We start from the raw sequence: 6,000 nt of genomic DNA, 5'->3' as shown, positions 1-6,000 counted from the left end.
CTCCTTCAACTCGAGTTTATTGTGTTTACAATATTACTGAAGTTCTGAGGAAAGTAATAACCATCACAAATCTCCCCAATGTCCCATATCTTAGGGCTTGGGTTTTCTTACATTTTCTGCTGGTTTAAAGCCCAAAAACAAAGAAGGTTCTCGATAGGATGAGCTCTAAAATTAAAACTACTCTGACATATCGAGATCTATAACCTCACTCTGGGGGAACCAACGTTTCTCCTACAACTTTAACAAATTTCTTCCCCTCCCTCCAACCTCTCCTCCATCCCATAATAGCCTCTATGTTTCCAAAGTAGGGCTCCACATCTGTAATATATTATGTGCATAATTTGCACTTAATTACCAACCACATTGATGAAACCGTTGCGCGACAATTAAACGTAATTAGGTTTTTTTACAATTCCCCATTTAACGGAGTGTCTTATCAGCTCTCATCGAACCCTCACTGGAGATGTTTAGCCCCAAGTGTGAGCACCATTCCTCCCCAATTCCAGGTGAAGGCAAAACTGGGGATTAACAAATGTGTGTCAGTCTGTGAGCCAGCGTGAGGCACTTTGCATTCCCAATTGTTTCCATGTGGATGTCAGCAAATGTTCGTCTCCAGGCTATAAATAGATGACCAGGCTGCCCCCTCCATGAAACCAGACAAGTCCTGTAGCGTTTCCCAGGAGTGGGGTTGCAGTGGTTAGTCGGAGTTAAGCTGTAAAATTCAAAGGGTTTGTTGAGTTTTCATCAATAATTTCAAGATATTCTTTTCCTAGAGCACAGAATTGTTGCTGCTATTAAAAAGAAATAGTCAGAATTATACAAATTTTAGCTAATAATGAAAATGCCAAAGCCTAATGAGATGTAAAAATACTGAGAAACTGGTAGTTACATTTAAAGAGTTAATTTTTTACCCCAAAATTTCTGTAGTTGAGATATTTCTATATTTATGGATTTAAGGGGATGGATTCCTTTTCTCCAGAGAAAGCAACACCAAAATATTTGATACGTTGAAAGTGTTGTTTCTGTGTCAGTTACTGTGGGCAGACCTTTGAGATAATCTTTGCATGAAACAACAAAATTAAATATTTTATTAAAGTATAGTTTTACTGGGGCTGAGTTTGGGGGAAAATTGTAAATGAAAGGAAAAGATAAAATAGATTCTCTAACTTGTAGTTCACTCTCTGATCAAAGAAAAAAAGCCAAAAAATGATTCATAGTCACCATTGAATTTCAGTGCTGTTAATGGGATGTTTGTAACTAAAATCTCCTAAATTCCCTGATTTTTGAATTTTTCCTTGCTCCTCTGAGTATTGATTTCCTCACAGTTATAGACTTAGTTCTTATCCAAATTATATATTTACCTAATATTCCCTCTACTTTCCTTATTAGTGAGAACTTTTCTAATATTAAATTCACATACTGAAGAAGAATTATCTGTAAGCCTGAATAGTGCAATAAGATAAAGATGAAATATATATGTCATACATGTATATATAAATGTGGCAGTGGCACAGGCTGCACTCTTAATTTTGAATTAAACCTGTCTAATTGTGTCAGGTTGTCCTCTCTTTTTCAGGTGGGAGTAATCAATTCTTTCCTCTATTAAATTTCTTGAGAAATATTTATATTTTGGGGGAGAATTAAATGAATTCTGCTACAAGTGGAAGGTTTCATATAAGCAGATAGAGAATTTCTGATTTTTTTTCAATAACATTTAGCCAATTGTTTAAAAATTCTGCTTCCTTGGCAGAGAAAATCATTGCAGTATTTTGATTATTGTCTGATCCACCAGTGATTGGGGTCTGTTGAATATATTCACAGGACAATGCTTTTGGCAGATTTTTACAGTCTTTTCGTAAATGATTTGACTCAAATGATATTCATCTCTTTCCCAGCTGATAGTATTGCTTTGGGAATTTGCCCATCCCTTCCAGAGGAGAAAAGATTCCTGTGAAATCTTTCAAATAATCATTTCAAGCAAGAAATATTTTCCTTCAATCCGGTGCCTGTGGAATCTGTGAGGAAATCTACGCTGGGAAAGCTCAGTGTTGGTATACAGTGCCTCAAATAAATGAAGGTTATCTTAATTTTCCCCTTTTATTCTTTCCTCTAATGAACTATAAATAATAAAACAGCAGCATGATTTAACTTCAAACACACCCTGGGTGCTCAGAAAGCCAAACTTTCCCCTCAGACACCCACCCAGAGCATCTCTCAGCAGGGACCACATGAGGAGAGCAGCGTGGGGTGGGGGCAAACACCTCTGTTCAAGCAGCAGGAGAATTCCAGCCTCTGCCATGGGTAACACGGAGCCTCCCTGCAGCATTCCCAGAGACTCCTCTGGGCGAGCGCGAAATGCCGGAGAGCTCCGCACCGAAGCCTTTATGAATGGCCTGTTTGTCTCCCTCTCCCCCGGCAGACCATTTTTTTTTTTAATTCTTTTTTTTCCCCCTTCCTTTTTTTACCCCACACTTATCCAGTGGCCCAAAGCAGTTTAGCAGATATGGCAGCTCCAGGAATTATGAAAATGTGGACGTGACTCTGCTGATTTGTACCCCGATGTTTTGTCAAGGTGGGTTTTTTTTTCACTACAAAATTTCCTCTTTTCGAGAAGGTAGAGGACAAGGAACTGCTTTTCTTTCTTAGAGATGTGACTCTGGGCACCTGACATGCTTAAAATAATTGCTTAAATTTAAACACACATTGTGCCTAATATAACCCAAATCTAACAGTTTTCTCCATCACCAGCAGCTCCAGCACTGCAGTCGAGGTCTGGATCCAGGGATGATTTCTGCAGGTGGAATTCATCTCTGAAATAAATCCATATCTGGGACACAACCAGGATCAGGCTGTTTGAGTTCCCTCCTTCCTGCCACCTTCCAAAAGGACAAAACCCACCTTTTGTGCACTCTGGGAGAGAGGTGCTTAAAAAATTCTAGAAGCTTGTTTAATTAGGTGGCCTCGCACCTTATTTCAGAAGGGCTGCTGGCAAATCACCCAACCTGCTTCCAGGGCTGACGTTAAAATCTGTTTCCACATTTTCTTGTGGGGGGAAAAAAGAAAAAAAGAGGGGAAAAAAAGGTTATCCTTCACCCTTTCGAGCAAGCCAGGAAAGGTTGAAACTGAAATGGTGGCTTAGTGCCCAGACAGACAGGAACTGAAATAAATACGAGCAAGGTTAAGAATTTTCTTTATTGAGAGCACCTGCTCCAATTTTATATGTAGGGTTGCTAAAAATTCCTTTATTACAGTGTAGGAGTTCAGTGAAGCCTTTGGTGCTGAGAAACCCAAAGGAGTCCTTTGGAGCTCTCCATGGAAAAGCCTTCCCTGCTGTTCTCCAAGGGAATTCAGTGTGTCCAAAGGGAAGGCAATGCTGGAGCTGCAGGCGAAGCTCCCAGGGACAGGTGCAGGTGTTGTAACTCAGTCTGGCTGTGGATGAGTGACAGGGCAGGGATGTGAAAAAATGAACTGGCAAATCCTTTCCACTTAGGAATTTTCAGCCAAAAAAATGCGATTTCTGCTGGTTTTCCAAGGGAGCCGCACATCTCCTGGGTGTATCAGCCCCTTGTACCTGCTCAATCACCTCAAGAAGAATGTGCCAGAGGAGTTGAATTATGTCCTTAACTTGTGATGCACCAAACATTTGTGGTCACTTTGATGGGACAAAGACAAAAGCAAGACAGGGTTCCAGAAATAAGAATGTGTTCTTATTGATCAGGCTGGTGTGGCTGGAAAAGGCCCACGCCAGGCTGGGTCTCGGGTATTAAGCAAGAAATGAAGCTGATTTCTTGGCAAAATGAATAATTTCAGTTTAAATTCACTAATGTTAAGCCATTAGCCTGAGACTTTGAGACAGCACCATTCTTTTGGCTTTTGTCTGAGGGTGAAACAATTAAGGACTAATCCTTTAAACTGTATTATTTTTGGAGTTGAGGTTGATTATTCCCAGACCACTCAATCCTTCTAGCGCTGCTGTCAGAGTCCAGACCTCCAGAGGCCTTTTGCTGTGGTTGTGATGATCCAAGGACACACAGCTTGTCTAGGAAAAGGGGCAGCCTCCCTCACAAACCCACTTCCAGCTACAATTTCTTTATTTTTACACGGCCTCATGACAAAAGAGGTGCTCTTTGACGTTGGAAGTTTAATCTCAGTGTTGACAATGAGTCTCTCAGTAGCCCTGGTTAATTTTTTTGCTTTATTGCACCTTGCTTTCCACAAACAGATGATGATTCCTCTGTTAATGGTCTGAAAATAATATTCACAATAAACTTTTCAACCAGGTCAAAGTCTTCAGATGACAGAAGTGCTTTAGGAAGTGCTGTTTGAGTGCTAATAAGAAGGATTACGGGTAAGGAAAGAGCAGCGTGCCGGAGGTGGCCAACAGATCCAGGGGAACTGCCATGTTTTGCTCAAAATTCCTCCCCAGCTGCAGCCAGATTAATTTTGTACTGAGCTGGTGTCTCTTGAGGGGGTTTTCACAGCTTGATCCCCCCAGTGATTTGTCACAAGGCAATTTGATTTGTCACGAGTCCATAACCCTGGCATGGATGGCACAGGATACTGGGGTCAGGATGGCAAAGTTGGCTTTGGATGTGCTGAAAAGTGGGAGAGGAATTTTGGAGGTGTAGAGACCTCCTCCTTGGGGCAGGAAATGGTCCCTCAGTGCTGGTTTGGGGTGTTTTTTATATTTTATTTTTCAAATGTGAAGCTTAACATCAAACTGAAGGTGAGGGGGATGGCTGATACCTGAAGGGAGACAACAAGAAAGATGGAGACACAACTTACAATGTGCTGGAGGGACGGGACAAGAAGGAATGGCTTCAAACTGACAAAGGGCAGGGTTAGATGGGATATTAGAAAAAAATTCCTCCCTGTGAGGGTGGGGAGGCCCTGGAACAGGTTATCCAGAGAAGCTATGGCTTCTCCGTCCCTGGAAGTGACCAAGGCCAGGTTGGACGGGGCTTGGAGCAACCTGGGATAGTGAAAGATGTCCCTGCCCATGGGATGAGATGATCTTTAAGGTCATTTCCAACCCAAACTGTTCCATGATTCCATGATTGTACTGGGAGCAAGGCTTCAGTGATGCCACCACAGGGCAAGGCCGTGGTGAGCCAGAGGGATGGGACCAGCACCAGGAAAAGAGGAGATGAAAATCTTCACCAGTATTTTATCTGATGGGTCTTCATTTAACCCAGGGCATGGCTTTGGCTAACTGTGAACTGAACCCAGGAAAAATGTAACACTGGGAATTGGTCATTTCTCTCATGAATAATGGCATTTTCAGAAAGCTTGCCTTGACAATAAATTTTATCTCCCTGGAATAACCCTGTCCCACTGTTACTAGACGCCCTTTATTAAACGTCATTTTTTTCCAGGCCCTGCAATGACACCTTAGGTTCACCAACACAGCAAACCACGGTTTTCTGTCCTCTTTTTAGTGCCAGATCTAAAACCCACAGTCATACCCTACAACACAGACATCCAGTATAAACTGGGAAATGAGACAGGAATGCTGCAGTGAATCCAGAGCTGACCCAGAGCCAGTATCTGTGGTTTGAAGGGATCTGCAGTGTGAAGAGCCAAGGAGAGCCACCAGTGAGCACACGGGACATGGGAAATCATCCCCATATGGCTGAGGATGGGCACAAACCTGCGTGGAAAGACAAGTGAACGAAGCTCCTGCATCAGCTGCTTCACTGAGATGTTTCCCCAAGGGCTGGCATAGCCTAAGCCCAGGAGCTGGCAGGGATTTTTTCTTCACTGGGAGAGAGGCAACGTTCCTGAACTTACAGAAATTACCCCGTTTTACTAGGGGATAAATCGAATCAGATTGTATCCAAATGGCCTATCTGTAAATTTTACCCACAGATGTATCTCATTTTCTTAATACCTAAGCTGCTTAGAAGCTTTAGTGTATTTATTTTCCTTTCACCCCTGCACTGGGGAGATACACTGTCCCTATTTTACAGCTGGGGAAGTTACTCACGGGGAGATTTAAGT

This window comes from Corvus moneduloides, chromosome 12 (genome assembly GCF_009650955.1).
Source record: "Corvus moneduloides isolate bCorMon1 chromosome 12, bCorMon1.pri, whole genome shotgun sequence".
Lineage (NCBI taxonomy): Eukaryota > Metazoa > Chordata > Aves > Passeriformes > Corvidae > Corvus > Corvus moneduloides.
Note: the sequence above shows the minus strand (reverse complement) of the source record.